A 9,002-nucleotide genomic window follows, 5' to 3' on the forward strand; every position below is an offset into this window, starting at 1 on the left:
GAATAGGAAGGTATGTCTCAGGGCAGGGGGGGGAGTGGCATGGCAGAAGATGAGCATGGGGAAGATGTTGGGGCTGGTGGTGATTTGTCTGCTCAGAGCTTTTCTGTCTTTTACAGGGCACAGCAATGGTGGGGTGAGAGTTTATGTTGTCCTGTTTGCTGCACCAGCTGTCACCCTTCTACCGAACCAGGAAATCCACCCCATCCCCCAATACTCTCCCCCCCCCCCCCAAGTAATTGTGTGTGGGATGAAAACCTTGCTGACTGTGGGTGGGGTAAAGAAATGGTGGGAGGCTGGTGAGGCAAGCTAGGAGCCTGCCTCATGCAGCAAGAGGCTTCTGGGGGAAGCAGGGTAGTTGCTTCCAACAACAGAGCTAAGCCAAGCCTGAAAGATGCTGGAAAGATGGAGGCTTGATCTGAGAGACAGAGGAGATGGCAGTGGTTGTTCAAACCCAGAAAGCCACTAAGAATTGCAGGAGTAGAGAGCAGGAGTGTAGGAAAGGGTGCGATGGGAAGGGAGGAGATTCTTATTCAAGCCATTTCATGCAATCTACTTCACCCAGTAGTCTGAGCTAACTCATTTTAAAAAAACACCTTGTTATAGTTTATGGGTTCATTTTCTAATAAAATCTTGCTTTAGAAATTGGAAACCTTTCAGTATCTCTTGGTGCGCTTACTTTCTAGGAAGAGTGGGCAATTCTGCCTCCAAGTCCTGGCCAACTTGGGGCCCTGCTGCAGGTAAGAGCAGAGGTTTGAGGAGGACATGATGGCAGAGCTGTTAGCAGCACCTAGAAGATGAAAATAAATCAGATCTGAAGGCTGGAGTCAGGCAGAGCTTTGCAGATTGAGGGCTACTCTGTACGCTGGGTCTCAAATGCTTCTTTTCCACTCAGTTATTGTGTGCAGCCAGATTTTGAGGATATTCTGTGTTTTTTCAGAGATTTCTCCATGTATTACAAGCAACACATAGCTATTTCTGCATACCCAGAAACCTCGGATTCATCTGATGTGCACACACAGAGAAATTCTACCATGCAGTTGTGAGACATTCGTTGGAGCTCTGCAGTTTCCAGAAAAAGCTGGGTGGACTTACGGTACATGCATGTATCAATGACACAGCACTTGCATTACTATTCGCGGTGCTTCCAAGAAGCACTAGATCTACAGCACACACTCTGCAATATAGATTTGCACATGTACAGCCAGTTGGACTTGTCCAGAGGTGTTGAACTTACTGAGTATCTGCAGACTGTAAGGGAAGCATTTGCTGCTTCGCAGAAGCATTGGATTTACTGTGCATATGTAATGTGGTGCACGTGTCCATGTTTTGTGAGGGAACACCTGGACAGAACTATGGGGGCAATAAACAAGTGTTCAAGGCAGGAGAAATGCATGGAGGAATAACTAGGTGAATCAGAAGGAAAAGGTTGTGACAAACGGTAGTTTGGCAGGTGTGGGACAGTGCATTGTGGCAACAGCAATGCTCAGTGGTGGGATGGGAGTTCCAGCAGCGGGCTGATCCAGGGATCACTGCAGGGATCCCACCTGCTCTGGAGCACAGGGGCTTGCTGCCCACCACTCCCCTCACTGCCCAGGGCCCCAGAGAAGTACTCAGTGCTTTTAGTGCCATGGGGAAGGAAAGACCAGGCTTCAGTGATACTCTGCAGGAAAGTCAGATCTATCAGAAGTTCAGGTGAGGTTAGAAGTCAGAGGGAAAAGCAAAAGTTATAGGAGAAATTGCAGTTTCTTAGCTCAGTACACTGATGGATTACAGCGTCCGACATTTTAGCACACCAGTATTTTGTTGTTTCGGGTTTTTTTGTGTGGTTTGAGTTGTTGTGGGTTTTTTTCTTTTTCGATTTAAATACATGAACAAATCAAAAGTAAAACCTTACATTTAGAAAACAGAAGAATTGTTATCCCCTGTAGCATACGTACAAGCAGCAGGCTCCCCAGGGCACTGCTAAGGGATGGACTGGAAGCCATGGAAAATACACACATTTGCATGCAAGACCGTGGAGTGCCCACTGGACAGTCTCCAACCACTCTGCAGACTCCTGGAGGTGCAGAGAGCGCATTTCAGTCTGCACCACAAGTCAAATTCACTCTTGCTGGCATAAGCAGGTGAACAGTTCCACTGTATGTATGTGCAAAGCAGATTAAAAGATCAGATTAATAATTTTTATGAAAAGTAGTCACCGCATATGGCAAAGTCATTTTCATGTCTAGTGTCTCAACCATTCCCTTTTTAGTACCCCGAAGGGGATTAGAGAAATTGGACTAATTGCTTAACAAATTGCCTTTGTAAACCAAAGGCATTTTTAAATGGTATGAGACCAGAAAAGTTTTATTTTCTTGCTCTTTTATAACTAAAGGTGTCCAAACTAATATTTTTTTTAAACTTTGGCACTATAAGTGGGTCTCAAGCTGAGCTTTTATTTACCAAGTCATAGCTGAAAGCCAGTTCTGATGTCCAAGTTATAAAAAATGCCTGAAAACAGCAACTTCTAATGGAAAAGCTGAAGTTGCCCGAGCTTTGGTGAGGTAAATCTGCCACTGTAATAATCTGGTTTTTTCTATATGCCTCACCTCACCTCAGTCTTTTTGTGAGGAATTTATATTGCTAGAATAGAATTCCCCAGTGGAATGTGTATTCTTTATAGTATTGATGAATCAACCCCCCCTGTTTCGTTCAGATGTGGAATTTTTGTTCTTGTTTACCTGCTTTAATGTTCTGAACAACCCTTTATATACTGCATATCAAGTATTGACCACTTTGCTGTCTTATTTCCAGTAAAAATTACTAGCAGTTATGTTAAAATTTGACTAAACTCCTTTTTAGTGTGTCTTCCAGAAAAGCTTCCCTGCATAGCAGAGCACACACTTTCCTTAATCTTGGCATTTTGCTCCTCAGCTGCCGTCATTCCATCTGAAGCATTTACTTTGAAATGCCTGCCAAATATTTTTGCCCTGGTACCACAATAACAGCGCAGCAATGTGGGAGTGATTCAACTTGGTGCGTTTACAATGAGAGCAGCCTACAGAGAAGCAGGCTCAGGAAAGTGGTCTGTGCAGTAGGTTCTCCTCGTGAGATCCAAATCTTAAGCCGATCTGCTAAACCTCATCGAAAGTCATGCTTTCTCATTCTTGTAAGTCATTGTGTCTTCTGATAAACAAGACAGCTTGGATGTGACTCTTTTGGGTTTTGTTGTCCACTTTACTTTTAGAAATCAAGTTAAAAATAGTACCTTCTAGAAAGAGCTGCGTTAGGCAATGTCTTCAGTAGTGCTAATCTGTGTAGCTCTACTGAGATCAGAGGAGCTCTCCTGATTCACCTCAGCTGTCTCCCTGCCCCCTTTTTGTGGGTAGTTAACTCTTGCACAGGTGCTGAGGTTGTTTGGGCAGCACATCACCTGTCCATGTGTTTTCCCTCAGGAGAATGCAAAGCACATCACAGACCCTGCTGTTAAACTTCAGCGCTGAGGTATAGGGAGCATTCTGCAACAGTCAGGATCTCCAGGCTTCAGCTCATTCAGATTCTGGCTGCCTTGTAAATCTTTCTTGCCCCACTTCAGTGGAGATAAGAGGGATTGTATGCTAGAGGTTCAGCTGAGAAAGACCACCCAAGTCATAGCTTGTTTCACTTCTGCTGACCTCCTCTGATATGCCCATCAAAGCAGTGATTAAAATACAGAGCAGGAACTTTGTGTAGTGCAAATGTGTTCCATCAATCTCCTTTTCATTTGGCTCTTCAAATACTTCAGACCTGAGTAAGCAGCTGAAAATTTTGCAAACAAGAATGAGTAGATGTAAAGACAGGTTTTTTTCCCCCTGTTCTGGAGCAGGACGATCTGTTTACCTTTCCTAAGGAGCTGTCAACGGAGTGGTCATCATGAAATATGAATTCACAAATGGTGCACTCCTAGGAAAACAAGTACATGTAGAAACTTGTTCCTTCTATTTTCAAGAGGTTAGTGTTTTGTTTTTTTGGGGGTTTTTTTCCCTCTGCTATTTGAGTTTGGCAGCAGGCTTTCAGTTTTAGTTCCAGTGCAGCCTTTTAATAGACATTTAGTTGCCTGCTGTAACTAGATGGGTCTGAACCTGCAAACATTTTACTCACCTGTTTGGCTACAGTTGTAAAAGCACATAGGTCAGGAAAGTCAAACAAGTGAATGAGTGGGGGACCACGATGCATTCATTTTATATGTGCTGCTACATGCATAAACAATAAGAAACCCACTCTACCCTTTAAAGAGTCTCCTGTGTTATTCTCCTATCCACTCTATGCTATTGGTGTCTTTTCATCGCCAGCCTAATGCTACTGGCTCTAATAGATAATTTTCCATATGTGAGATAAAACCTCTACCTGAAAAAAGAAAGGAGGGTTTTTTTAGGAGACCTAAAGAGTAAAGGGGGCATTGCTGGGGGCATTGCATTGCTCTTACAATACATGAACATACTCCATCAAGCAGGAACCGGTTGCTTCATTGAGCGCTGTGGGGAGCCTGACCCACAGCCGGCACCACAAGCATCCGCAGGGAGGAGACCGTACAGCTGGTGCGGAGCTTGGGCTCAGGAGTGTGGGCTATCCACGGCCTCCTTTCTTGGGCCCGCCATTGTGTCTCCCTGCCTGCAAGGCACCACACACACATATCCATCTGTCTCCAGACGCAGCTTGATATACAGTGCAATTCCTTATGTGGGCTTTCTGAAGCTTAGTTCTATATATATCTGCCCTCTCCTGTAGCTCCAGGCCTCACAGACTCATACAACACATACACCCATACAGATAAATGCAACAGAAACCTCTTGCTTCTGCAGTGTTTTGGGCTTTGCACACCCACACAGGGGCTTTATTTAGTTTGGTCTGTAATCTTTGGATATGGGATGTTCTTGCTAAATCATCTTGATGTCTAGGAGACGTGCACTGGAGGAAATCCAAGTACAGCTGTCGGGCAGAGCCATGCTCACGTGTACCAGGATCTTGTGCTGGGCTCTGTTGGAGGGGTGTACCATATTCTGCATACCATCATGGTCTCCTACACCCTTTGCAAAGGTAGAGATATCTGAAGAGCATGAATAAAGTTGTCTGCGTTTTGACTGGTCATTGTGTGGAGGAAAGGAATTAAGTCTTTGGACATTTCCCTGTTTCATGAGCACCCACAGAGGTGGCATTTATAAAAGAGCCCTTAGCACCCCTGCAGCCCAGCCCTGTTGAAGTCAGGTGCACTGCACTCAGTTTCACTTGGGCCAGCCCCTTCAAGGTGATGCAGACCTGCATGCCTCTGTACTTGCCTGTAAGTGAGCATATATGTACATTAACCACGTGATCACAGTAACACATAGCCACTTCTGCTGATGTGATTTTGACTGGTGTGATTTCTAGACAGTCACCATTTCAGCTCTCCACTATTATGCTTGGTTGAGATGGGAGGTGAGGGTAAAGGAAGACTACAGGGTCCTGTGTGAGTATTTCAGGGTGTCCAGATCACTGAGCCAGATTCTTTAAACCACCAAAAAGTCACCTATGATTTGGTTCTCTAGTCATATAATCTGAGGTCCCCTCCTGCAGCCAGTAAACGTAGATATACACCTTTGGGGTGTAATCAATCTTAACATAGGTGTCTAGGGGATACATACAGTGAACCTTCCTTTGGAGGTGCCCATCATTTTCCATTATCTTCATAAATAAAACTGTATGAATTGAGACAAAATGTCTGCAATTTGGACAGATTAAGTTAGGTGGGACAAATTTGCACCCAGATCCCACTCATAACACCTATAAGTCACCTTTCAGCTCAGCAACAAGACTAAAAAACCAAGGATTGTCCCCAGTAAATTCCAACCCACATCTGCCCCTGAGTTAAGAAACCTTATTTTTCTGTTTGGGAATTTCTCTAAATTCTCTCATGTTAGTGTTTGGTGCCTTTTAGGAGGCTTGGAAAGATTTGATACGCTAGCAAGTCAAAGAGTCACCTGTTCTAGATCTCTTCATTCTCTCCAAGTAAAAAATAAATGAGAAAAAATGTTTTGAAGGTACTCAGGTGGCAATCAGGGATAGATCAGAGCAAACAGGAGAAGGAATGATCTGTGCAGGTGGTTGCTGAGAGAAGCTGGGCTCTTGTACTCTGCCATTGTTTTTGCAGGTGAGATCTTTGCCTTCATAAGCTGAGGAAGTCTACAGGCTGGATGGGTTTGAAAGACAGACATCTGCCTTTGAATTCTATTGTTATTATCATGGAATCATTTTACATAATTGACACCTTTTACAAAAAAAGGTGGTTTGGAAGATATTTTGTTTATACTGTAGCTAAACTCTGCCTGAGTTGTCTAGTCCCACTGAACCATACAGTATATTCATCAATGCATAGTTCTCTTGCATTTCAGTATTTGTTATGAAAACCAAAATTCTTACTCTGAGCTATTTATGCTGGCAGTACTTCAAAGGGAGAAACTGCTTTACTTCATACCAGCCTCTGTAGCAGTGGGGAAGAATACCTTTCCTAAGATCATTTATATCTTGTTAACCTTTCGATGCAGATTTGTCTGAACAGATTTTTTTCCTTTATTACATACCTGCAATGACAGGAACTTGTTTGATAAGACACTGACATAAGAAGATAAGTGTTCTTGTTTAGTGAAAGTAAATTGACCTGTGAATCAAAACATCTTTTAGTTTCTTTCTTCACTTGTTGGCAAAACAAATACAAGAATTTCCAAGCTGCAGAAACATAATATCCTATTCCTTGCATGGAAGGGCAGCAGCCATCATGCACTCTTGCTGCCAGAGCTGGGAACAATGGGTTGATCCTCCAAACTGTGGCAGAGCACTAGCAAAAAGGGACATTTTTGGTCAGGGTAGAGCAAAATCATTTAGTTTTCTGTCAACAGCTCCTCCATTTGTTTCCCAGAGTCTTTACCATACACACGTGCAAGTCTTCCACTCTGGGCTGTGCCTTGACTTGTAGTATAATCAAGACACTCACAAGACCAGCTAAATTATTGCCATCAGCTCCCATTTATCTGCTCTTTTAATTCCTTCCAGAAAAGGTTCAAGAGTTATTGTTTGTTTTGCAGAAGGAAAGCATCAGACATGCCTTTGTGGGAGCCAAGATGCCAGAACTGCAGCCATGCCATAGTGTGGAGGTGGGTGTGCTCTGCCAAGGCAGCGTGGGGGGACTTCTCCAACTGGCAGGGGAGGCTGCGCTGCCGTGCTGAGCACACCCGTGTTGCATTTGTCCTCTGCCAGGGAAAATTTAAGCACAGCAGGATACGGCCAGCAGTGATTTGAGCACGTAAACCATGCCCGCTCTAAACGAAGAGAAAACCCTGCATTGCCCCAGGATCTGCTTGTTTCCATGAGTTTAGAAGTATGTGAGGCCAAGCTAAAACTGTCTATGCCCAAAGCACCGTGCAACACTCCATGCTGTGATGCCTTTGGATTGCCAGCTCACTGAGATGCGTGGGTGAGAACTAACCTCACTGCCCCTACCTGCTTGCAGATTCCATCAAATGTTGCCTTTTCCCAGATGTTGTTCAGAAAGGGGAGATGCTGATATAATCATTATATTGTATGGTGGGCACAGGTCTTGTGGCATCACAGCAGTCTAGAGCTGAAGTGCATGTGTATTTCGAGTAACTGGAAGTGGAAGATGGTACACCATTAAAATGCAGTTGCATTGAATGCCATAATAAGTGAAAAATAAGACAGCAGTACTCAGAAAAGCTCCAGATTACAATAGTTGTGTAATGACTCTTGCAACACACCTAATTTTGTTCAGGTAAGATCAAGCCACACTTACCTGTCCAGGATTTCTTCCTGGAACAGGTATATGTTTATCCACAGGTTTTATAACTTAGGACAGAGATTAGGTCTCATTTCCCTGAAGCTAAACAGAAGTACAATGCAAACTCAATTTTTTCCCAGTTTTCAGCATAGAACGGCTGTGTTTATGTTAGCAACCAGTGCCGGGGCAATGGGGCCAGCTCCATAGAGCTAAACAGTTGGTGTTGAGGCTGCTATACACATCTTTTAAGGTGATTTACTCTGGGCTAGGGCTAATCTGATCCCACAGACCAAATACCCAAGAGCAGCTAGGCTGCATCAGGCAGGCCAAAATGCAGTAAATGGGCATAAATGGGAGGTTTGCTTTGAAAGCACACTTCTGAGAGGAATTAAAGTTCAAATGCCCTGTAGTGTTAGTGTAAGTGTACCTTGAGTCTCCTCTGTTCCCCTCCTGGACAGTCTTCGCCTCTGAGTGGAGTACATCACGTCTAACACAGTTCTTCAAAAGCACAAATGCTCTTCTAACAGCAACTGTAATACACTTCATTTGGTAATTGTGTGTCCCTGTGTGGATATTCACGAGAGTCTTGAAAGGTATTTGTGGGTCATTGCATGAGCCATTCAAGGAGGGTGTCAGAAGTGCTACTGTGTGTTACGAGAGTGCCCCTTCTGCAGAAATAGAAAAGTACTGACAGGGAAAACCAGAAGAAACGTCTGAAGTGTGAAAACAGATTATTCAAAGCTTCTGTCTCCGTCATTTGTGGTTTGTCGAACACAAATAAATGCAATTGCTGCAAACCTTGTGGAACAGCAAGTGATGAAGTCTCAGAATTTATGTGTTATCTGTGATGCGTACGTAATAAATGATAACTAAACACCCAAGTGGTTACACACATGATAATGTATTTCGGCTATCACATGTTTTCAGTTATTTTTTGATTTATGTATTTTCTATTGCTTGCAATGTTCTCTTAAATGTCTCTGACTTATTTTCCTACACCAACTTCATCTTTCTTTTGCTTGGCAGAGTTTGATATTTTTTCAGCTTACCATTGGGGGCATTCAAATTATTTATTTATTTTTATATGAACAGCATAAGTGCTCCAGCACAACTTCTTGGAAAAGTGCTAGGTTTAACCTCATTCTGTCATCTGTACAGTAGCCAAGCAGGGCACATTGTTAGTACTCTGTGAACAATGGGTATTATTGTTATATTA

The sequence above is a fragment of the Falco cherrug genome, chromosome 2 (assembly GCF_023634085.1).
Source record: "Falco cherrug isolate bFalChe1 chromosome 2, bFalChe1.pri, whole genome shotgun sequence".
Classification (NCBI taxonomy): Eukaryota; Metazoa; Chordata; class Aves; order Falconiformes; family Falconidae; genus Falco; species Falco cherrug.